Source organism: Sceloporus occidentalis, unplaced genomic scaffold (assembly GCF_023333645.1).
Source record: "Sceloporus occidentalis isolate IW3139 unplaced genomic scaffold, rSceOcc1.0.p SCAF_257, whole genome shotgun sequence".
Taxonomy (NCBI): domain Eukaryota; kingdom Metazoa; phylum Chordata; class Lepidosauria; order Squamata; family Phrynosomatidae; genus Sceloporus; species Sceloporus occidentalis.
The window spans coordinates 494,922-521,636 of record NW_028317237.1 but is presented as its reverse complement, the minus strand read 5'-3'; positions in this window follow the sequence as shown (position 1 = coordinate 521,636).

Genomic DNA, 26,715 nt, shown 5'->3' with positions numbered 1-26,715 from the left:
TCAGTGGTGGCAGAGCCAGCCTCCTGTCATGTGACAGGATCAGTAAGAAGTTCTGTAGTCACTCGTTACAGTCAGTAAGAGTGGAGGCTGTATGGCTCTCTGGTTGGAAAGAAAAGCCAAGGGTTAGAGTTAATGTGTCAAGATCCCCCAGATATCAACCTGCAGGTATAGGGAGATAGATATTGTGCAGATAGGAGCTTGGATCTGTGTTTATGGCGGTCTTATGTCTTGTGTGTTTATGTATAGCAGCGCAATATAAGGACAAAAGCAGCTTCCATGACATATGTAAAGATGTATTTTATACCGCCTTATTTAATGGGTTGGTTATGTGTGAAAATTCAGAAACCAAAACGAATCCACTTGGGGGTGCTCATATAAGACACAAAAGAAGAAACAACAAAAATAGTGTAGACAATGTTGAAGTCAATCATTACACTCACAATGGAGATGTGATTTTCAAGCCTGTTCTCTTGCAATTCCAGATAAAGACTAAAGGAGAGAACCCAGAACCAAATGGTGTAGTATGTCAAACTAATACATTATGAAACGATTACACTCACATGGAGTATTGCACATACGACCATGTGCAAATAAATCTGATTGTATCCCAATGGATCGTTGAATATGTTCTTCTCTTCCTCTATAGCATTTGGAGAGTGTTGTTGTTGGGTGGCAGCTGTGAGAACAGAAGGAGGAAGTATACTTATATATATATTGACTTTGCACTTTGAATTGTTCACTTTTACAATTTTATTATATTATATTTTTGGGTTTAACTGGGATTCTCCAACACATATTATATATATCTAACACATATATATATTCTTTACCTGAAAATTCAGATAGCCAAGTAATTTTCATGTAGTTTTTGTGGGAACAAAACCTTATTTGTAGTTCCCCTATTCCCCTTAACTATAATTCCTGTGCATTATATTGTCTGGAGCTTTGCAATCCAAGGCTAAATTGTGATGTGACTGTCTATGGGTTAGTAAAACACATTTGTATAAGGGATAATCAGTGATCTTATCAAGCAGTCAGTGGCTTGCTAATGAACCGTGTATATTGTTGTTATTATTATTATTATACTTTATTTATAAAGCGCCAACAGATTCCGCAGCGCTGTACAAGGTAAACATTTTCAATTACAAAGTACAAAATTTTTGTAATTACAAGTACAAAATGACAAGCAATTGACATACACATACAAGAGGAATGGAAGGCCCTGTTCCCGCAGGAACTTACATTCTAGGTGGATAAGGAGGTGAGGACTGCGTGGTGGTGAATTATGTTAATGTAGGGGGAGTTTATGTCAGTGGTAGGCTTCCCTGAAGAGAAAAGTTTTTAGGGAGCGTTTGAAGGAGGGTAGAGTTGGTGAGCGTTGGACAGCACGGGGAAGGGAGTTCCAGACGGTTGGTGCTGTGCGAGAGAAGTCCTGTAGGCGGGCATGGGAGGAGGTGATGAGTGAAGATGCAAGGAGCAGGTCATTGTTGGATCTTAGAGGGCGGGCTGGAGTATATTTGCTGATGAGGGAGGATAGGTAGTGGGTGTGGTGTTTAACCAAATATAAAAATATATCTCACAAAGGTTCGTCTACTTTAACAGATATATAATAAGAGACAAAAACACAGTAACATACAATAAATGAGTGACAGCCCAACATACAATGCAACACTTTCCAAGACTAACCTGCAACCTAAAGGTCCAACATAACCCAGCACACCACCGATTACCCCATCCAAGATTTTTCATTCAACCGGCATATTGAATCACTGTAAGTGTGCCCTCGTTAACATATCAAAAGACATGTAATACAGGAAAAGTTCAACTGGCTAAAACATTGACAACAATACTTATGTCACTACAGAGGGGAGCGGTGTTATGGAGACCTTTGTAGGATAGAGTGAGTATTTTGAATTTAATTCTGCTATAGATGGGGAGCCAGTGGAGGGACTCGCAGAGAGGTGCAGCAGATGCAGAGCGTCGGGTGAGATAGATTAGTCTGGCGGATGCATTGAGCACAGATTGAAGAGGGGATAGTCGGGAGAGAGGGAGGCCGGTAAGAAGGTTGTTGCAATAGTCTAGACGGGAGATTACGAGGGAGTGGATTAGTAGTTTTGCGGTGCTGACAGTCAGGAAAGGAAGAATTTTGGAACTGTTACGTAGTTGGAAGTGGCAAGATTTAGAGAGTGATTTGATATGAGGGATGAAAGATAGGTTAGAGTCTAGGGTCACTCTGAGGCAGCGGACATGTGGTGATAGTGACACCGTCAACAGTTAAAGAAAGGTCAGAGAGGGGAATAGAGTTAGAAGGAGGGATTAGAACTAGCCCAGTCTTAGACATATTTATTTTGAGGTGGTGAGAGGCCATCCAGGAAGAGATGCCAGATAGGCAGCTGCTGATCTGAGAGAGGACAGATGCAGATAGATTGGGGGTGGAGAGATAGATTTGTGTGTCTGCATAGAGGTGGTATTTGAAGCCAAAGCTGTTGATGAGTTTTCCAAGTGAGGAAGTATAGATAAAGAATAGTAGAGGACCCAGGACAGAGCCCTGGGGTACTCCAACAGAGGAGGAGGAGGAGTCACCAGCAAAAGAAACAGAGAAGGATCTGTTGGAAAAATACGAGTTAATCCAAGAGAGAGCAGTGTCTCAGAGACCTAGAGAGCTGAGAGTCTGTAGGAGGAGGGAGTGGTCGACTGTGTCGAAAGTAGCAGAGAGGTCAAGTAAGATTAAGATAGAGTAGTGGCCATTGTTTCTAGCAAATAGGTAATTTGTGACTTTGGTGAGAGCAGTTTCAGTCGAGTGCTGTGGGTGTAAACCGGATTGCAGGGGGTCGAGCAGAGAGTTTGAAGACAGAAAGTGGGTTAGACGGTCGTAAATTAGTTTTTCTAAGAGTTTGGATGTTATTGGAAGTAGTGATATTGGGCAGTAGTTAGCAGGGGAATTTGGATCAAGGCAGGGTTTCTTGAGGATGGGAGTGACCTGTGCATGTTTGAATGGGGATGGGAATATGCCATAGGGCAGGAGTAAGGCTAGAGGTGAGTGATGGAATTAGGTGTGAAGGGATGGGGTCAAGGGGGCATGTAGGGAGGTATGAGGAAGAGAGTAAAGCGTGTACTTCGTTCACTGTGGTTATGGGGAAGGAGTTAAGAGAGGCAGAGGGGTTGATTGCAGAAGGAGGAGGAACGGGGAGACCATGCACAGAAATGTTGCGGATGGATTGGGTTTTTTGTTGAAAATAGTCAGCAAGGTCTTGTGCACTAAAGGCAGATGAGGGAGGTGGTGTGGGTGGGGAGAGGAGAGAGTGGAAGGTGGAGAAAAGTCGTTTGGGGTTGGAGGAAAGAGATTAAATTAGGGAAGAAAAGTATGTTTGTTTAGCAAGCTGAAGAGCAGATGTGTAAGCGTAGAGAATTAACTTGTAGTGGTTGTAGTCAGCTTCGGAGCAAGATTTCCTCCAGACACGCTCAGCACTGCGGGAGCATTTTTGTAAACAGTGCGTCTGCCTTGAGTGCCAGGGCTGAAGCTGACGACATGGAGCTTTGCAAAGTTGAGGGGGAGCAAGTGAGTCAAGTGCAGTTGATAGAGTGTTGTTATAGTGTGCTGTGGCTAGGTCAGGATATAGTAGAAGTCTGGGAATATTAGACATGTGCAAATGTCGTTCCCTGCCCAGTGAGTGTGGCCAAAAATTCAGGGCATTTTTAATTTGGGAATGAAAATCATTGCCAGGTGCCCACATTCACTCTCGCAATCTCGTGCTCTCACACCCTCTAAATGTTTCCTTACCGTCTCTGCTGACCACTTACGCATCTATATCTTCTTCACCTTCTATCTTCAATCTACTATCTTAAGAGAACCCGAGAAGATAAAAGATAGAAGATAGATAAAGAAGATGATGCGGAAGTGGTCAGCAGAGAAGGTAGGGATAATTCTGTAGAGTGTGAGTGACCGAGAATGAGAGTGTGAGGTCTACTCTCATTTTTGTGGCTTAGTACACATTGCCAAATTTAACAGAGTTTGCACTCATCTACAAAAGCGAATATAAAAATCTGCTAAATAGATTATAATATTTGTTTAGAAATATCCAATGGTTTTATGGTTTTTTTCTGCACGTTTAGGGGAATAAGTACAAGTAGCATATTGCTATTTCCAAACCATTTTTTTTTCATATCTTGTTATTCTGGCCCCATGTCCTATTTGGGACATCTTTGAAGCCAGTAAGGTTACTTTACCTTATCAAACCATATATGTTTGAAAACTAGACACCCCAGGATATTCCAAATGGTGGTATTAACTCTTTCCACGCATTAATTCTACCATCAGCCTTCATCATTGTTTGTGGTAGTATTTTTTTTTGTATGGGTGTTTTTTTTCCCCACACACATTGTACTTTATGAATGAATTTTTTCTCCTGGTATATGAAAAAACAATGGAGCACTGTCACTTTAAATTTATGATAATAAAAATGTATACTTTATGAAGTGCTTTTCTTATGAATTCAGGTTAATCTCTCGACCAGAATCACAGTTTTTCACAGAAAAATAAAACACAGACACCATAGGGGTTTTCCATATAATATAAATAATCTATATCACTTTCCCCAATAGGTATCACACTCACTTTTAATAGAGCAGATTATCACTGCTCAGTGTGTGCGTGTACGAGATCCTGATGGGTTTCTTATGATTCTTCTAATATATTATCCCAAAAGGACCCTGGAGGGATTCAATCCACTTTGGTGCTCAAAAGATAGAAGGAGATACCATATAGTGGGATACTACATTTTTGATATTGTAAAAAGGTTAAAAAGGCTTACATCAAGTCGCCTGTCTCTCTCTATTGTTGTCGGGTGATGAAGAGGAAGCCTGCCCTTTTGAGCTTCATATAGAAACGTCCTCCGTATGGAGGTAATTAACAGCCAGCTGGGATAATTCCATCAGAATGAATTGGAAACCTAAAGAGGAGACATCTCCTGATGAATCAATCTATAATATGATGAAGCCTAAGGCTCCATTGTTTTTTTCTTTCTATTTTGTAGTGTTAGAGGTGTTTTAAAGGGATCAATACCTTGTAAATGTTGAGCAGCTTGTAAATAATTTGTGAGATATTATTAAAGCGCCTGAAAACACGCCCTCACACAACTCCTGATATATGTCACTGTCAAACACGGCCAATTAACTTTACCCGATCAAACTGTATATTTTTGAAAACTAGACACCCCAGGTTATTTCAAGCATGTTCAGGCATTGCAACATCAGATAAACCAAGAAAGCAACCATTGACTGCTTTCTACGCTAGTTTAACCCCATGACATGCCAGGTCAATTCTCGTTAATGGGATGCATTTCCGTGACATACTTAGCACATCAATTGTCATCAAGGAGTTAAAAGAATCAAGAAGTCAGAGGATTACCAATGCATTTAACAGCAAAATGTGCTACCTAGTAATGAAACTAGTTATACGTTGAAGATCATGGGTCCTGCAGTAGGACAATGATCCAAAGCACATAAAGGAAAATAAATATACTGTTTCAGGCTACTCCTCATGATTGAAAGCCTTTGGAAAGGCTGAAATCTGCTATAGGGAAAGGGGATCTTTCACACATTCATGAGCTCGAACAAATTGTAATTGTGAGAAACTGCCAGCAGACAGGTCCAAGAAGCTCAAAGACGGCTATAAGGAACACTCAGTGAACTGGGGCACAGAGTGAATTGAGCTCTACCCTCCATAGATCCTTCGTGACACAATTGAGACAAAATATCCAACTTAACAGAAGTCAGAGACACTGCTGGCATATTATAAAGCTTCTGCACTTACTGCTATCCTCTCTCTTTTTGCCTTCCAATTATCTTTCCTACAGTTGAAATTTGATTAGTTCACAAGAATGTAGATCCACCTGAGGTACATGACATGGAATATAATTTTTGTATATTTGAATGTTATGTACGGTATCTCACAAGAGTACACCCCTCACATTTTTGTAAATATTTTATTATATCTTTTCATGTGGCAAAGAAATTACACTCTGCTACAATATAAAGTAGTAAGTGTACAGCCTGTATAACAGTGTAAATTTGCTGTTCCCTTAAAAATAACTCAACACACAGCCATTAATGTCTAAACCTTGGCAACAAAAGTGAGTACACCCTCAAGTGGAAATGTCCAAATTGGGCCCAAAATGTCAATATTTTGTGTGGCCATCATTATTTTCCAGCACTGCCTTAACCCTCTTGGGCATGGAGTTTACCAGAGCTTCACAGGTTGCCACTGGAGTCCTCGTCCACTCCTCCATGATGACATCACGGAGCTGGTGGATGTTAGAGACCTTGCGCTACCCCACCTTCCGTTTGAGGATGCCTCACAGATGCTCAATAGGGTTTAGGTCTGGAGACACGCTTGGCCAGTCCATCACCTTTACCCTCAGCTTCTTTAGCAAGGCAATGGTCGTCTTGGAGGTGTGTTTGGGGTCGTTATGTTGGAATACTGCCCTGCGGTCCAGTCTCTGAAGGGAGGGGATCATGCTCTGCTTCAATATGTCACAGTACATGTTGGCATTCATGGTTCCCTCAATGAACTCTAGCTCCCCAGTAGAGCCCTGCGCAGAACTTTTTTATGCCCGCTCACGCTGATTTTGTATCCGCTCCTGCGAGCGGGATTGACCACATATGTGGTAAATCCCGCCCGCTCATAGCACATATGTGGTCAATCATGCCCACCTCCTTACCTGGACTGCAGATTTCCCGCGCAGTCCCACAAGGCTGCCTTCGTGTTGCTCCCTCACAGCGTCTCTTCTCTTGTTCCGCCCAGGAACACAGCGGAGTCACGGGAAGTGACGTCACATCACATGACTCCGCTGTGTTCCTGGGTGGAGCAAGAGAAGAGACACTGTGAGGGAGCAGAGTGAAGGCAGCCTTGCGGGACTGTGCGGGATTACCGAGACCCGCAGTTACAGTGTCTGATTGCCCGCAGCACCAGCAAGACCGCCCGCAAGTTTTTTGGAGGGACTCGCCTCCCAATGCAGTCCTCTACTCCCCAGTGCCGGCAGCACTCATGCAGGCCCAGACCATGACACTCCCACCACCATGCTTGACCGTAGGCAAGACACCCTTGTCTTTGCACTCCTCACCTGGTTGCAGCCACACACGCCTGACACCATGTGAATAAGTTTATCTTGGTCTCATCAGACCACAGGACATGGTTCCAGTAATGCATGTCCTTAGTCTGCTTGCCTTCAGCAAACTGTTTGCGGTCTTTCTTGTGCATCATCTTTAGAAGAGGCTTCCTTCTGGGATGACAACCATGCAGACCAATTTGTGTGCGGTGTATGGTCTGAGCACTGACAGGCTGGCCCCCTACCCCTTCAACCTCTGCAGCAATGCTGGCAGCACTGCTATTTCCCAAAGACAACCTCTGGATACGATGGTGAGCATGTGCACTCAACTCCTTTGGTCGACCATGGCGAGGCCTGTTCTGAGTGGAACCTGTCCTGTGAAACCACTGTATGGTCTTGCCCACGGTGCTGCAGCTCAGTTTCAGGGTCTTGGCAATCTTCTTTTACCCTAGGACATCTTTATGTAGAGCAACAATTCTTTTTTTCAAATCCTCAGATTGTTCTTTACCATGAGGTGCCATGTTGAACTTCCAGAGACCTGCTCCCCATTCACACCGGAGACCTTGTAACACAAACGAGACACATGACACCAGGGGGGGGGGTGGCTAATTGGGCCCAATTTAGAGATTTCCACTTTGGGGTGTACTCACTTTTGTTGCCAAGGTTTAGACATTAATGGCTGTGTGTTGTTATTTTTAAGGGAACAGCAAATTTACACTGTTATACAGGCTGTACACTCACTACTTTACATTGTAGCAGCGTGTCATTTCTTCAGTGAGGGGTGTACTCAATTTTTGTGAAATACTGTATACTACAATGATGGTGCTATATAAAACAATGAACAAATAAGAAAACAAACATCATTCTCTATTACAAACTACACATACTATACGCACTACACGCCGCTCCCCTTGATTTTTCTCTATGCAGCGGAAATAAGTGAGCAGACAGGGGAGGTTTCTGGGGGCACAGGAGAGAGAAAGAAAGAGAGTGAGATAAGAAAACTGAATTTGACCTCTGAAAATGAATTGAACAGCATCATCTTAGGGTTTACGGAGAGGTCCAGACTAGATTTTGAATTGAATGGCCACCAGGAACTGCAATGCTACATCAATGGATAAGCACAACCAGCAGCATGGAACTGAATTTGAATAAAAGTAACACCAGTTATTGAAATTGAGCCTTTAGAGTAAGGAAAGTGTTAAATCAGCCACAGTATGGCAATTGGGAAGGCACAGGCAGAAAGGCACATACAGCTACATGGCATAGAACACAAAATTTCACCAAAACTTAACATTTTTATGAATTTATCCCTTAGAGAAAGGAAGTTGATATTGTTGAAGCAATAGTGCAATGAGCAGACAAATGATGCAATAATTAAATTTAAAGAATCAGCACACATTCAATACTGAATGCTGGGTAACTTAAATTAACGCAGATTGACTTGAAGAAAGCTCCACCAGCTCCCTTTAGCTCTGGATGCTGGTGGGTGGGTATGAAGATAGATGCTGGACTACAAAGCGTAGGCCATGCCAGATAACAGATTTCTGGTCTCAATAACTTAGGGCCTAGCAGTAGAAAGCATTGATAGTTCTTCAATGTAGTCTTTGACCATTTCAGAGACACTAATCATACTTTGGGGAGCTTGGGTAGTACAACCCAAAGAATCAAGGAACCGCCGCTCTGCATGGGTGCAAGGGATTGAGAATTGGATCATTTCCTTCACTAAATCCAGGTGTAATCCTTTGCCCATTTTGATCTTATAGTTTTCCAGGAATGAAGCATTTTCTGAATCAAATGAGTAAATAAGAGGCTAACCTGGACCTAACAGGCAGTGCTTTGGCTTAAATTCCTGGCCACAACCTTGAAGTCCTTCTAGACTGTTACTACCTGCCCCAGTAATGACCATTTCTTTCAGCCCAGTGGGCTGAACACTGTAATAATCTGCTCAGAAGTCATTGAGTGAGGAGCCTGCAGCTACTCTAGTATCCTCTCTAGCATTTCAAATGTGGAGTTCCAAAGGGTAACTACATCATAATGTAGATGGCGCTGGCGTAGACTCACCTTGTGCTGTTCCTACTAACCAACCATCTTCAGGGACCTTTCAATGAGGCTCAATAACCTGCACTGCTCTTCGGTTGGAGCAGCTGCCCTTACCACTAAATGCAGTATAAATTCCATGAAAAGTAAATGTACAAAGTCTTTAGCTGTTTTGACCATGCTTGGTGCCCCAACTGTCACCAGCAGTCCCATTTGTACCACTATGCCCACCTGCAATGCATTGCACCAGCAGCTTCTTAGCTGCTGCCAAATGTGATCTGTTGTGTGCTGCTCATCCATAACCTCAGCAAGGATTAGAAAAGATTTATTACCCCATTTCCCTTCCTTTCACCCAGTACGCCTACATCTTACACCCAGTATGCCTACACTTAGGATTGCCACCATGGTTGCCTTCAGGGACAGAAACCTATGCTAGTTTTGGGGATGCTCTGACCCAGTCACCTAGCTATCACAATTTGGCCCTTGTCAAAGTCTCTTAGATCCTAACGATTGCCCATTTTTCCTGCTTCTAACATATCAACTTTGAGGACAAAATGTTCACTTGCTGCCTAATATATATCCCACCCACTGAAAGTTGCCATGATATTATTATTCACCTGTCAGTGGTCAATTTTATGGCTGATCCGTATCTATATGCATAAATATCTATAATCCTACATATACAGTACTATGCAAAAGTTTTAAGGCAGGTGTGAAAAAAATGACATGTAAGAATGATTTAAAAATAGACGTCAACACTTTAGCATTTAACAAAATGCAACGCGAGTGATAACAGAAAAAAAAATCTAAAATCAAATCAATATTTGGTGTGACCACTCTTTGCCTTCAAAATAGCATAAATTCTTCTAAGAACGTTTTCACACTGGTAGGTTGTTTCAGACATCTTGGAGAACTAACCACAGTTTGTGGATTTATTCAGTCTCAGTTGCTTCTCTCTCTCTCCATGTAATCCTGGACAGATTCAATTATGTTGAGACCAGGGCTCTGTGGGGTCCATAACATAATTTCCAGGGCTCCTTATTCTTTACACTGAACATAGTTCTTAATGACTTTGGTTGTATGTTTGAGTCATTGGCATACTACAGAATAAATTTGGGGCCAATCTGTTGCCTTCTTAATAATATTGAATGATTGATAAGTATCTGTACTTCTCAGCATTGAGATCATCAATTCTGAGCAAATCCCTAACTCCATGTGCAGAAATGCATCCTGAAACTTGCAAGGAACTTCCACTATGCTTTACTGTTGGCTGCAAACACTTATTCTTGTACCACATCTCTTTGGTGAATAAACTGCCTTCTGCTATAGCCAAATACTTTGAATTTGTTTCCTCGTCAAAAGTATGGTTTCTTTGCCTGCAAGTTTTCCATGAAGACTTCTTCGGACAGCAGATGGATGTACCAGGGTCCCACTGTTTTTGCAAAGCCTATGGCAGTGCTGGACATCTTCTGATTGCAAACGGAAATAAACTTGATTTGTGTTTCATTTGGTGCACTAAATTTTATTGTCTGACCATTGCATCCTTGGCTCTAAACATTGCCGGTTTCTTTGTGCTTTTTCTTTTTTTGAGCTTGAACTCGACACCTGGACATTCATACACCCATCTATATGCCTAAAAAATCACTGACTTTGTGTAAGTGTACCTACAAGAATTGATGCGGTTTTGAAGGCACAAAGAGTGGTCGCATTTGGATTTTAGATTTTTCTGCTGTTCACTCACTTTGCACTTAGTTTATTTTTATAATTTTACTAACATGCGTGTTTAACGCACCCTTTACAGCATTTTTGACACCTCCCTTACGTTTGTACAGTACCGTACATGTGGATTTTATTTTTGTGTGTATTATAGGACATTCTTACCAGAGTCTAGTTTCTTTTGATGCACTGATTCCAGGTATATTTGCAAACTGCAACCATATATACACAGAGGGCTCACACAGATAAGTATTAAAATATATTTAATATGCCATTTTGTAATAACCATCACATGGCATTTTTATGTGCTTAAACACACGATACAAAGAAATGCTTACTTTCTATTAATACTATTTTGTAAAAGCAGACCATTTAGTATTTAGTGAAGAACTTGGGGCGTATCATGGAATTCTGAACATAGAAGGTAGAATATATTTCTGCCTCATCCTGGAACACCAATATTTTATTTATTGCCTAAGGTTCACAGGTCTCCCTGCCAGAGGACTTATCGTGTCAGGTATCTGTAGTCTTGGTGAGGGCCCCTCAGAGCTTGTGGACCTATATTTACTTCCTATAGCGGCTGCTCAAGAGAGGTAAATTTGTGATACCTTAACAAATACTTCAACAAATTGGTGGCTTTGATTGGCAGATAGTCAAAGCTTTCACTTGCTATTCCTGTATACTGCAGAATAAGGGTCTGGAAAGTATTTCTTCATGTTTACATAGATTCAGCAATTACACATTGGACACAATTTTTTTATTTCGGTATTGGCGTTTGCAAAAAATAGTCCTCCAAAATATTGTCAATTTCAAGGGACTGCAATGAGGGCATGTTTTGTACCCACTTATGCACGTTTGGCAGGAGCATCATATGATCAAAATCAATTTAAGGAATATATTGTCCACTGTGTTTGTTACATTGATGACCTATCAACAGCCTTGTCTGGTGATATTCATTCATTTATGTCGTGTGCAAATTTAAATCAACTTAACTTACATTTTACTCATTAACATCAGTGTCTATTACTATTTTGGGATTTTAAGATTGAGCCAGAAACCAATCATGTGGCCTTTCAGTTGACCAACCTATAAAAAGAATTTAAAAAAAAATGCTCTTATCCTTTATGTTCTTAGCCTAAACATAAAAATTCTATTGTTGAAAACAATCTTTGTGACTACTGTGGTAAAGTGTATGGGAGAGTGGTTGATGGGATATATGTCTCACCTGGTTACCTCAGCCAGGCCTGGTAGCAAACCCAGGTGCTCTCAGGTGAGGCTTCCTAAGCTCGTTACTGGGGAGGAGGCCTTAAAAGAAAGGGCTGTTAGGTTTTCAGAGGGAGGGAGACACTGAATGAAGGAGCAGCTACAGCCAGCGCTGCAGCCCACCAGGTATGAAGCTTTACCCCATACAAAACTGGTTACTTTGCTTTGCGTCAGACCTTAGGCTGCTAGAGAGGTATCCTGCTGTTTAGTTAGAGCCGGACAGGCTTAGTTTGTTTTGTTTACAAGGTGCTCTGTGATTACAACATCTAAATAAACACGCTTTTACGTTGGAAACCTGTGTGAAACTGTCATTGCCGCCCCATGCGTGAGCTGTCCCCTACAATTGGTGGAGAATGCAGGCACAGTTGTGCTAGGAACAACGGCGGGACAAAACACAGCATCTGAATTTTGTGGACATGTAAAGGGCCGGAAGCATATGTCCTGAGTGAAGGCTGCAGCACTGTAAGGCCCATCCGGCACAATGGAGGAAGTGATAAAGCAGCTGATACAGGCCAACCTGAGACATGAGCAGGCCTTGGAACAGCAACGGAAGTTTCATGCAGAGGCTTTTCACGCCCAGCAACATGCGCAACAGCAGACTATGGCCCAACAACAGGAATCGAATCGCCTGTTAATGGAGCAGATTGCTGCGCTCAGAGAGACTGTTGTGGCTCAGCCCCAACAAGTGGAGGCAAGCCCCCTTGAGACTGTTAACGTGAGGAGGGCCGTTCAGCGGGGCTTACAAAAAATGACACCCGACGACGACGTTGAGGCCTACCTCACCGTATTTGAGAGAGTGGCGGAGAGAGAGAGACTGCCAGTTGCAGAGTGGGCAGAAGCGATTGCACCCTTCCTGACTGGTGAACCGCAAAAGGCCTACTATGACCTCGGGGAGCAGGATGTCCGGGACTTTACAAAACTAAAAATGGAGATCCTTGCTCGCCTGGGTGTTACGCCCGCTGTTCGGGCCAAGAGAGTCCACTGTTGGAAATACACCGTGGACAAGCCTGCCAGGTCCCAGATGTATGACCTTATTCATCTTGTACGTAAGTGGCTGGAACCAGAATCCACCACACCAGCCCAGATTGTGGAAAAGGTGGTAGTGGACCACTACCTCCGCGCCCTCCCGGCGGAGCTACAACGGTGGGTTGGGCATGGAGACCCCAGAACTGCCGAGCAGCTGGTCAACATGGTGGAAAGGTTCATAGCAACCGAGGACTTCCTCCGTGAGGTCCCTGCGGCACCAACGCCTTCCAAGACTGTCAGACCCGCGACAGCTGTGGGTAAGAGAGTTCCAGCTGGAGGTGTATGGAAAAATGTGAGAGAGAGCAGGGCTCTAGAGTTTGGGCAAGGGCAAAAGACTGATCCTGAACCCCTGGGACCCCACAATCCTAGAAAGGGCTCCCTACTAAGGAAGCCAGGGACCCCCCAGTGCTGGAGGTGCCATGAGTGGGGACACATAGCCGCCTATTGCCCTCTTAACTCAGAGCCCATGGTGTGTGACGCTAGTCGGCGTCAGTCCCTGTTTGCAGAACCTGTTTGTGCAGCCATTCCAGAATCAGAGACTGAGCCGCATTTTTGTATGGTGAAGATACGTGACTGCTCCGTGAAGGCACTTTTGGACTCGGGTAGCCTGGTGACTTTGGTTCGGGCCGGCCTTGTGACTATGGACTACATGCCGAACAAGCACATAAGAGTGCTATGCATCCACGGGGATATTGTAGCTTACCCTGTGGCCCCCATTAAGTTGGTGACCCCATCTGGAACTGTGACCTACGAAGTCGGAGTTGTAAAAAGACTTATGCATGCGGTTATATTAGGCCGCGATTTCCCCTTGTTCTGGGAGCTGTGGAGAAGGGGGAACGTTTCTGCAGCTGGGGAACAAACTCCGGCAGAGTCTGTACCCCTCCCTGTAAGTAATGGGTCAGGTGAGACGGCCATTGGGAACAATGATACCAGTAAGGGGCATGATGAAAAGGATCTAGGCCCATCTGAAATGTATAGTGAAGATTCTTTCCCCTTGCAGGTGTTAGCTGGGGAGGAAGAAGAAGAAACTTCCCTACCCGGCCAACAGGTCTTAGATTTAGAAATGTCTCGGGGTAACTTCGGGACCGAGCAAGTGAGAGACCCCACTCTGGGAACTGCACGGGCAAATGTCACGGTAGTAAATGGGGTACCACAGGAACCCGAAGCTGACCAGAAATTTCCGCATCTTGCCATGAATGGGGATCTAGTGTACCGGATCACCAAAGTTAACAAGGAAATTGTGGAACAGCTTCTGGTGCCAAAACCATACCGACACCTGGTGCTGGACATAGCCCATAACCATGTGTTTGGGGGGCACTTGGGGACTAATAAAACACAAGAGAGGGTCCTCCAAAGGTTTTATTGGCCTGGGGTATATGAAGAAGTAAAAAGGTATTGTGAGTCATGCCCCACATGCCAGAAGAGTGCCCCAACACCACACTTCCGTAGCCCCTTGGGCTTGGTAGGGCCCATTGTCAAATCAGCTAGGGGACACCAGCTAGGGGACACCAATACATATTGGTTGTCTTGGATTATGCTACCCGGTACCCAGAGGCGGTACCCTTAAGAAACATGGCCTCCAAAAATATTGCTAGGGAGTTGTTTTACATGTTCTCTCGCACGGGGATCCCTAAAGAAATTCTTACTGACCAGGGTACGCCCTTTATGTCACGGGTCATGAAAGACCTGTGTAAGTTGTTTAAAATCACTCACCTCCGTACCTCAGTGTACCACCCTCAAACAGACGGGTTAGTGGAGAGGTTTAACAAAACCCTAAAGCATATGCTAAAAAAGGTGGTAAAAAGGGATGGTCGGGATTGGGACTGTCTATTACCCTACCTCATGTTCTCTATCCGGGAGGTGCCCCAAGCGTCTACAGGGTTTTCCCCCTTTGAGTTAGTCTATGGCCGACATCCACGGGGTTTGTTAGATATTGCCAAAGAAACTTGGGAGACCGAGGCCACCCCATATAAGAGTGTTATTGAACATGTGGCTCAGATGCAGGAGCGAATAGCGACGGTGATGCCTATAGTTAAAACGCATATGCAAAGAGCGCAGGAGGCCCAGAGCAGAATTTATAACAGATCTGCCAGGTTGAGGGCCTTTAATCCTGGGGACAGGGTCCTGGTTTTAGTGCCCACCGTCGAAAGTAAGTTTTTAGCCAAGTGGCAGGGTCCCTATGAGGTTGTAGAGAAGATGAGTGAGGTGAACTACAAGGTCCATCAACCGGGCAGGAGAAAACCCTTCCAGGTTTACCACGTAAACCTGATCAAGCCGTGGAAAGAGCGGGAGTCTTTGGGGGCGACCCAGGCAGGGGTCAAAGAAGTGGGGCAACCAGTTCCCCCAGTAACAATAGCAGAGGCACTGTCAGTGCCCCAGAAGCAGGAGGTGAGGGAGTTCCTGCAGGAAAACAGACGCATGTTTTCGGACCAACCTGGCCGTACCCACCTCATAAAACACCATATCAAAACTGAGCCTCACAGTAAAGTGAACCTGAAGCCATACAGGATACCAGAAGCCCGTAGAGAGGCGGTATCCACGGAGGTCAGGCGCATGCGTGAATTAGGTGTTATTGAGGAATCTACTAGTGAATGGTCAAGCCCCATAGTGCTAATCCCAAAGCCCAACGGGACGTGGAGGTTCTGTAATGACTTCAGGAGATTAAATGAGGTCTCAAAGTTTGATGCGTACCCCATGCCCCGAGTGGATGAACTGGTTGAGAGGCTTGGGAAGGCAAGGTACATTACAACACTTGACCTTACAAAGGGCTATTGGCAGATACCGTTAACTGAGGAGGCTAAAGAGAAGACTGCCTTTTCCACTCCAGAGGGCCTGTTCCAGTATGTTGTGATGCCATTTGGGTTACATGGGGCCCCTGCTACCTTTCAGAGACTGATGGATCTGATTTTGAGACCACATCGTGATTATGCCGCTGCTTACCTGGACGATGTGGTAATTTTTTCGTCTGACTGGAAAAGTCACCTCGGGAAGGTACAGGGCGTGTTAGACTCCATTAGTGATGCAGGCCTAACCATAAACCCTGAAAAATGTGCAGTGGGTCTGGAGGAAGCAAGATACCTGGGTTATATCATTGGTAGGGGGCTGGTTAAACCCCAGATCAATAAGATTGAGGCGATACAGAACTGGCCTAGGCCAGTAACAAAGAAACAAGTGAGGGCTTTCCTTGGTATAACCGGGTACTACCGTCGGTTCGTGCCCAATTTTGCCTCCATGGCCACACCATTGACAGACTTAACAAAGGGTGGTAAGTCAGTGATGGTAAAGTGGAACCCCGAGGCAGAAAGGGCTTTTCAGTGTCTGAAGTCTGCCCTGTGTGACCAGCCAGTGCTCGTTTCCCCTGATTTTAGGAAACCATTTCTGGTTCAGACGGACGCATCTGCTAGAGGTTTGGGGGCAGTTTTGTCACAAGTGGTTAATGGGGAAGAACACCCAGTGCTGTACTTGAGTAGGAAACTGACCCCAGCCGAGGAAAATTATGCCATAGTGGAAAGGGAGTGTCTCGCCATCAAGTGGGCGTTGGAGTCCCTGAGATATTATCTCCTGGGCAGGGAATTCGTGTTGGTGACTCACCATGCTCCTCTGGCATGGATGAAACAGAATAAGGAGAGGAATGCAAGAGTGACCAGATGGTTTCTCTCCTTGCAAAATTTTAGATTTACAGTGGAGCATAGACCAGGGAAGTTACATGGGAATGCGGATGCGTTGTCCAGGGTGTACTGTATGGTTGCTGACGCTGTCCGGACCTCTGGTCTGGAGTCGACGGGGGGGATATGTGGTAAAGTGTATGGGAGAGTGGTTGATGGGATATATGTCTCACCTGGTTACCTCAACCAGGCCTGGTAGCAAACCCAGGTGCTCTCAGGTGAGGCTTCCTAAGCTCGTTACTGGGGAGGAGGCCTTAAAAGAAAGGGCTGTTAGGTTTTCAGAGGGAGGGAGACACTGAATGAAGGAGCAGCTACAGCCAGCGCTGCAGCCCACCAGGTATGAAGCTTTACCCCATACAAAACTGGTTACTTTGCTTTGCGTCAGACCTTAGGCTGCTAGAGAGGTATCCTGCTGTTTAGTTAGAGCCGGACAGGCTTATAGTTTGTTTTGTTTACAAGGTGCTCTGTGATTACAACATCTAAATAAACACGCTTTTACGTTGGAAACCTGTGTGAAACTGTCATTGCCGCCCCATGCGTGAGCTGTCCCCTACACTACATATAGCTCAGGTTTTCATAATCCATTTTGAAGAAGCACTTACCTGTTTTGCAAGCAGATTTGTGAATGTTCACCCAAAAATTTTTTTTGTATTTGGGTTTCTCAGTTTGTTATGTTTTACTTAAACCCCTTAACGACAACCGACACAAAAACATTAAATTAACGACAACTGACGTGCCAGGACCATCATGACTTTTAACGGGTACAGAAAGCGATCTCTGTTCGCTTTTCACCCAGACGGCGTTGCTGTAATGCCTCAATGTAGAGACGCCCGCTGCATAGCTTGAAAATATCAATGGAGTAGCTGAAATGACTCGATAACAAGGCATTCAGCAACACTGAACACTCACCCCAGAACGAGCTGTGACCGCTCTGAAGAGCAATCACAACTGCAAGATATTTTGCCACTTGCAAGATGGCGGCACGTCCTTTAAAATAATAATAATAAAAAAAAAATCCAAAGTTTCCAAGAGGGTTTCTCCAGACCCTACTGGGAACTCTGGCTCCCCTTGCAAGTTGAATACAGGTACTGCATTCAACCATGCAAGTCATTTTATGAGGAAGTCCTAAAATTAGTGCTATATCTTCAAACAATTCTCAGATGGAAAGAGTTAAGATTTTGACATGTTAAATGCCCATGGGGTGTCTACTTTGAATCGGCCGGGTTCAATCATGTCCCAATTAAGAGGGAGAAGGATGACCACATGTCAAATTTCCAATTTGAAAAATACACACGTCCCAAATGTGGCCTTTTAGCCCCCAAACAATCCAACAAGCCCACTGTAGTCAGGAGATGTTGAACACATATTGGGGTGTTGTGTGAGTGATATATACCAGAAACTGTAAATGCATACCTAAAGTACAACGCGTGTGGGAAAAATACACACGCAAAAAAATACTACTGCAAACTTTGACAAAGGATGGTGGTAAAATGTGTGCATAGAAAGAGTTAAACTAGTAGCATTTGAAATACCCTGGGGTGTCTAGTTTTCAAATGTGTATGGTTTTATTGGGCACGTTGAATTGGCCAGGCTCAAAGATGTACCAAATAGGGCATGGGCAGTGGATCACCAAATGTCAAAGTTCAACATTGAAAAATGTGTGGCCAGGCAACCCCATGCATGGTTGAATGCAGTACATCACAATTGAGGCATTACAGCAACGCTGTTTACAAGAATAAAGCTTTCTACACCCTTTACACTCGCCAGGCACATCAATTGTCACCAACATGCTGTTCATCTGTGACATGCCCGGCCCATCAATTGTCATCAAGGGGTTATGTCTTCTAAAAATAAGTTTCCTTATATATTGATAGTATTTTGGTTATACTAGCCTGAAAACATATCCAATTTATAGGGCAAAGACATGGTTAATGTCAGGCTACATATATGTCATTGTTGAGTTTATATTTACACATTCAAGATACTTTTTTTGTTCATAAATCTCAGTTTATTAAAAAGATACTCAAAGCATACAACAAAGTTCTAGTATACAAGCTGTAGAAAGTGGATCATACAGAGGCGTACAATGAAAAGGTATGGCACATATTGTCGTGGGTGTGAAACAATGTACATTATGCGGTAAGACAAATAATCCACAAAAACATACAATAGCAAGAATACACAGCCATGTCGCAAAGAGACACCACCGACGTGAGTGGAAAAACAAATGATACGAAATACATCAGGCAGCAGTGCAAAAGAACATCAAACAATGTAACCTCACAGCATTACTGAGATTACTCATAATCAGTTGCATCCTGAATGGTATAGAAATAACACAGAAAGGGACATAAAACAAGGACTAAAAGTCCAGTCCGGTGGAGAGGCATAAATAAAAGAAACCCAATGTACAGAGAACGTGCATGAGTGTGATATCAGGCAGGAAGTAACACATTACAACAGGAGGCTCATCACTGCATTTACGTAACAATGGTAGTGCCCGAAAGAAAGTTCGGAAATGCCGGTGATATAAAGAAGGATTGCCACGGAAGCCATTTCAGACCATGTTTATAGTCAAGTCCCCTAGAGGACATAACTAGTTCCTCCATCTGGTGAATAAAGGTGACGTGGGACAACCAGGCAGAGAAGGGTGGGGTGTCTGTGCACCTCCAAAACCGAGGTATAACTGCTTTAGCAGCATTAAGTAACTGCATGGTGAGAGAACGTTTATAGGAGGCCACAGGAGCATTGTGAATGTGGAGCAGAACACTGGCAGGGTCGAAGGGAATGTCAGGGTCATCTACAAATCGTATTATGCGAAGAATAGTGGACCAGTAAGGCTTAATCAGAGGGCAGTCCCACCATATATGGAGGAAAGTACCCCTAGAAGATCCAAACCTCCAGCAGGTAGGCGAGACATGAGCAGCAAAAATGTGTATGGTCGCAGGGACCCTATACCGTAAGAAGAAAGTTTTGCTTAATCCGGGTGTCAAGTAAAGCAGAAAGGCGGGCCCGCAGGGTTTTAAGTTGGTCCATTAGATTGGGAGCCAGAGTAAATTTATGCTGTAGTTCAAGTTCTGCAATTTTGCGGGAAAGATCAACCATGGATGCCTGGCTAATACGCTTCAATTTAGCGCCCAATTGGATAAACCGACCTCTAATAACAGCCTTATGGGCCTACCAAAGAGTTTGAATAGGAGTGTCCTCTAGAGCGTTGTCAGTAATGTTGTAGGTGCTCAGAAAACTCAGTGATGTACTGCGGGTTACCCAAAAGAGGCGCCAATTAAAGTGTTTAGGGAGAGAGGGTGGGAGACATTATTAAACAATAGCATGCGCTTTACCCGTTTAATCTTAACATTAGGTATGTGAGATTTCACAACAGAGCAATCAAGTTTCGGGTCCAAAACCATGTTCAGATCTCCCCCAAAGATGGTTACACCCTCCTGGTAGGTAGCCGGTTTAGAGAGGAGTTTTGTCAGAAAAGGAACCTGATCCCTATTAGGGACATAGACAGTGGCAAAAGTAATCTTATGGGGACCTAGGAATCCCTTCAGAAACAAACAGCGACCCTCAGGATCTCTCCAGACGTCAGTGTACTGGAAAGGAACCGATTTATGAATCAATATTGCCACCCCCTTAGTTTTAGAAGAGGGGGAGCTAGCAAAGTAAGCAGTGTGATAGACGTGATTAGTCAATTTAGGTGGTTCTGAACTTAAAAAATGGGTCTCTTGAATAAAAGCGACATGGGTCTTCAGAGAGCGTAACATATACAGCAATTTAGAGCGTTGCTGTGGTTTATTGAGCCCCCTAACATTAAGGGAAGTAACATTCAGTGAGTCAAGAGCCATGGGTATCCGAAAACAACAGGTGTCTGAGAATGTAACGCAAAATAGTATAGTCTCCACCGGACATTACCAACAAAGAGTAATACCGAAAGAAAACAGAAGAAAGGAACAAAAAATTCCAACTAGGGCAAAACAGCAGCCCGATGCCGAAGCATCCAATAGTGAGCCAATGGACCAACCATGCAGTCAAAGAACCACAACCCATCCTGCAAGGATAGGTGGGCAGGCTCTGGTGGGGGAGCACGTGAGAAGTAGCAGAGAGTAGAGTAAAGAAGTGCGTGTGATTGTGTAAAGAGGCCAGGCAGAGCCCACCTCCTCTCCGCCACAAAAATATGTATAAAAAGTGTAATATGACAATCAGTGTCGTAAGGGGAAGGTGTGTAAGGGGGTATGAGATATACAGCGCGTGTCCCACTGAGGGTGGGAATGTATATGTATACTATAAACAAGGTGCAGAGGCCATAGCATGTGTAAGGTATAGGGCACAGGTAGAGTGATGTAATGGGCGTTATGCTGGCCTAATCAGGAGAAAGAGGCCTCCAAAAGAGTCGTGGAAGGGAAATGGGTGCCTAAAGAGCCGACCGCGGCTATGGCAAGGCAGTAATGGTGAGTGAGAGGTATCATACTGATACCCCATGGTGGCGTGCAACGTGTGGAAAAGGATGTGAGTGTATGTGTGTGGGGGGAAAAACCCCCCCCAAAAAACCCATCTCATAAATAACATAACCCCAAGCACATAGAAATTACAGACATACAATTGAGGTACTCCGTCATGTCTAAATAACATTTATCAAACCGCCTGGGCTTGAGAGTCATGTGAAAGGACACGAAGTAAAACTCCATGACCCGTTGCCTGTTGAAGTAAGGCGTAACGGTGCATTGTCACAGCGGAGACAATGCAGCTGTGTGGGATTCAAGGTGAGTCGGCGGTAACACAAATAAAAAGGAAAAAGGAAATGGTCATCACCGTAGCTCAGCGGCACGGATGAATCGCAAAGCAGGACTGGATCTGCTGGAGGGAAGAAGTATGTGGAAGTGTGTTGCAGGAACGTGTAGAACGGTGGAGAAGATCCATACGCCGCAAGAGGTGATGGACGACAAAGGAACAGTCCCCAATGAGGCGGCCGTGCAGGGGCTAGGAGCCCGGAAAAGCACCGCAGTCGTGAAGAGTAGGTGATTCGTGTAGAGGTCCCCAGAGGAGAGACGAGTGCAAATAAATGTGAAGAGCACGGAGACAGAAGAAAGTAATACAATATTTACTGTTGTGGTGTCTTCTGGCGCTTGTGCCGGCGTGGCCTGGGAGACCAATTAGTAGAGGAGTTCCGAAGAGGTGGAGGCGCTTTGAAGGAGTCTTCCCAGTCCGGGACAGTGATCTTAGGGAGGCCCAAGGCTTCCAGGAAAGGAGGAATATCTGTGGCTTGACGGACTGTGTAGGTGTTAGATCCTTGCCATACAATGAGAGCGAAGGGGAAGCCCCATTGATAAGGAAACGAAGCCTCACACAGTGCAGATGTTAGAGGTTTCAGGGTACGTCGAGTCTGTAGTGTGATCGGAGATAAGTCCGGGAAAATGGAAATGGTCAAATCCTGCCACTTAATAGATGGCAAAGAGCGGCTTTTGCGTAGAATCTGATCTTTGAGTGGGTAGTCATGTAGCCGGCATATGATATCCCTCGGGGGACCACCAGGATCTCCCCAGGGTCGCACAGCACGATGAGCTCTGTCCAACTTAACCGCAGTATCAGGAGGTCTCTGGAGGATATCATTAAATAGTTGAAGGGTGGAAGTGATATCGTCCGGAGGAACCGACTCTGGTATCCTCCGAATCCAGAGGTTATTCCTGCGGCCTCTGTTGTCCAAGTCCTCCACTCGACGGGACAGCATTCTAATGAGATCGGCATGTGTAGAGGTCCGTTGAGATATTAGGTCCACCGTGCCCATGATGCGGGAAGTATCTTCCTCCGTGGCAGCGACTCGGTCTCCTAGTTGGCGGACATTGGAACGGATTTCAGAAAGCGTGTCACGAATGCCTTGAGTAGCCCGCGCAATAAGCGGTATCGTGTCATCTTTTGTTGGTAGGAGCTTTAAAGCTTGTCGTATAGCCGGGTCCTCAAAGTGAGAGGCGTCCGAGGCAGCATTGTCCGGACATTCCTCGTGGGAGCTGGCGGGAGAAGGCGCCATCTTGGGTTGCGAGTCCCCGGAGTTGGTTTCCAAAGGGCTCTGAAAAAACTTCCTGACGGAGGTAAGGTTCGATTTTTCTTTGGTGGGTTGTGATCTGGGTGTACCAGGCAACCAATTGTGTTTCCCCATGGCGGCGGAAGGTGAGGAATAGCACACTGAAAGCCAGTTGTAGCAGAGAGGGTCAGCAGAGCTCAGCGCCTAAGCAGCCATCTTGAGTGGCAGTTAACCACGCCCCCCCCCCACATTCAAGATACTTTGACTTTCTTCATTGATTTTCTTTGCCTTATCTGATGAATGTGTTAGTACATGGACCTTGTTTAACCTTTTAGTCACAGCCCAAGTTAAGTTTTTATTATAGATTTATCTATCCATTCTCTCCATTTTCAAACACAGCATATTAATCTTCATTTTATATGTATTCTAGTCTTCTCTGGTAGCTTACTCTCCCCCCCTATAAACTTTTGTAGCTGACCCACTACCAATGCAGATTTGGAATAAGGACACAATGCCAAATGGGTTAAGTTTTGTCCTGCTAGGTTTCCTGTGTTGCCTTTGCTTCCATGGCCCAAATATATGAATAAATACATTTGTTGTACACAGACGTATCATCTCTTCTTTCCAGAGTTCAAGCTGGCATTTTTTTATTTGTTCTTGGATTTACAGCAGAGGTAACATTTTTTAAGTCTGTAGTGCTCTTTTGCTCTAGTTCCAACAAGCTAGGCTTTCACAAAAAGTTGTTTTGACAGAGTGACTTTTATCAGTTAATGAGTAATAGAATATTTAGGTAAATCCTCATATTATAAACTTAAGATGCAAAACTGGAAGGTAAACTATATATAAAGTTAAGATTTCTTTGTGCATGGACAAAGGAAAATACTAAATGCTTAAATATTAAAGTCACTGCTACATTTTCTAATTACAAATTTAATTAAATTTTTTGCATGATTCCCATTAACACGTATAGTTCCCTCGGGACCATACCTCTACATCCTTATAACTTATGGCGAACACTAATACATACAATCAGCTGGCACAGAGGCAGCGGTGTAGTGTTTGCACACAAGGGAGGGTCCAGGCTTTTGGTAGACAGCACCGAGATGTGTCTACACTGCAACAAATTCATTATAATTTTTAATTGTTTGAGAATTATTTTAGTTAAAGATTAGCAAATTTAAAGATCAAAATGTAGAGATTCTCTTGCTACATGATATTTTTAGAGCTGCAACAACTAATCGATAATGAAATTCGTTGGCAACGATTTTCATTATCGATCAGTTGAATCAATTTTATCGATTATAAGATTAGGGTTTTTCCAGAGCAAATGCTATTTGAGGTCAGATAATAACAGCCAGATCGCCCGCAGTGCTGCAGGGGACCCGAATCCTCCTCTCTGACAGCTGGTGCCCTCCACTTCCTCCGGGGCTTCTATGATTGAGCACCGGTGTCACATGACCTTCCGGTGCTTAGTCATAGAAGCTCCAGCGAAAGTGCCGGCCAGAAGCAGATGTTGTCTACGCACACTGTGCAGACGCTCACCGGCTGCCCCTACTAGACACCAAGGAGTCTGGAGCATGGGGGGTAAGTCGGGGGGGGGGGGGCATATCTGGTGTATAAGTCATATCTGGGGGGCAGAGTGGCATATCGGGGAGGACTGAGTGGCATATCTGGGGGTATAACGCATACTGGGGTACGTGGCATAAGGGGGGTATAAGGCATATAGGGTATTTAAGGCATATGTGGGGAGGGCAGAGCTGCATATCTGGGGGTATGTGGCATATCTGGGAGGCATTGTGGCAAGTCTGGGCTCAAATGTGCATAACTGGGGGGGCAGGTTAACATAGTAACATAGTTCATAAGGTTGAAAAAAGACCAAAGTCCATCAAGTTCAACCTATATACATATTGTGTCCCTACTGTGTTGATCCAGAGGAAGGCAAAAAACCCTTATGAAGCAGATGCCAATTGCCCCATACCAGGGGGAAAATTCCTTCCCGACTCCAAATATGGCAATCAGAATAAATCCCTGGATCAACGTTCTGTCCCTATTAATCTAATATCCATAACTTGTAATATTATTGCTTTCAAGAAACACGTCCAGGCTCCTTTTGAACTCTTTTATTGAGTTTACCATTACCACTTCCTCTGGCAGAGAGTTCCATAATCTCACCGCTCTTACTGTAAAGAACCCCCGTCTGTGCTGGTGCAGAAACCTTCTTTCCTCCAACCGTAGAGGATGTCCCCTTGTTATAGATACAGTCCTGGGTATAAATAGGTCCTGGGAGTGATCTCTGTACTGCCCCCTTATATATTTATACATAGTTATTAAGTCCCCCCTAAGCCGTCTTTTTTCCAAACTAAATAACCCCAATTCTGATAATCTTTCTGGGTACTGTAGTCCTCCCATTCCCCTTATTACTCTGGTTGCCCGTCTTTGAACCCTCTCCAGCTCCACTATATCTTTCTTGTACACTGGTGCCCAGTACTGTACACAGTATTCCATGTGTGGTCTGACTAGTGACTTGTACAGGGGTAGAATTATTTCCTTGTCGTGGGCATCTATGCCCCTTTTGATGCACCCCATGATTTTATTTGCCTTAGCAGCAGCTGCCTGACACTGGTCGCTACAGGTAAATTTACTGTTAACTAAAACTCCTAAGTCCTTTTCCATGTCAGTCGTCCCCAGTGTTTTCCCATTTAATACATATTCCCAGCCTGGATTTTTCTTCCCCATGTGCATAACCTTACATTTATCTGTGTTGAACCTCATCTGCCACATCCCAGCCCAAGCCTCCAACCTACGCAGATCCATTTGTAATCGTGCGCTGTCCTCTATTGTGTTAACCACGTTACAGAGCTTAGTATCGTCTGCAAAGATTGATACTTTACTATGCAATCCCTCTACAAGGTCATTAATAAATATATTAAAAATAATAGGACCCAAAACTGACCCCTGTGGTACCCCACTAGCAACAGTCACCCACTCAGAGTATGTACCATTAATAACCACCCTCTGTTTCCTATCACTGAGCCAGTTACTTACCCACATACACACATTCTCCCCCAGCCCAAGCATTCTCATTTTATGTACGAGCCTTTTATGTGGCACCGTATCAAATGCTTTGGAAAAATCAAGATATACGACATCCAGCGATTCACCCCGATCCAGTCTTGAGCTCACCTCCTCATAAAAGCTGATCAGGTTAGTTTGACAGGACCGATCCCTTGTAAACCCATGCTGATATGGAGTCATACATTTATTTTCATTGAGATACTCCAAAATAGCATCTCTTAGGAAACCCTCAAACAGTTTACACACAACAGAAGTTAAACTAACAGGCCTATAATTCCCCGGGTCACTTTTTGCCCCCTTTTTGAATATTGGCACAACATTTGCTATGCGCCAGTCCTGGGGAACAGACCCTGTCACTATAGAGTCCTTGAATATTAGAAATAGGGGTCTGTCTATTACATTACTTAACTCCCTTAGAACGCGGGGGTGAATGCCATCTGGACCTGGTGATTTGTCTATTTTGATTTTTTTTAGGCGGCACTGAACTTCTTCCTGCGTTAGACAGGCGACATGTACTGGGGCATTTATCTCATCCTGCTGTATATTACCTGGCATTTCATTTTCCTCTGTGAATACAGCAGAGAAGAATATATTTAATAGATTAGCTTTTTCCCTGATCCCCGTCTATAACTTCTCCCTCATTACTTTTTAAGGGGCCAACGCTTTCATTTTTAACCTTTTTACTATTTATATAGTTAAAGAACATTTTGGGGTTTGTCTTACTCTCTTTGGCAATGAGTCTTTCTGTCTCCAATTTTGCTGCTTTTATCTGATTTTTACATATTTTATTTTTTTCCCGATAGCT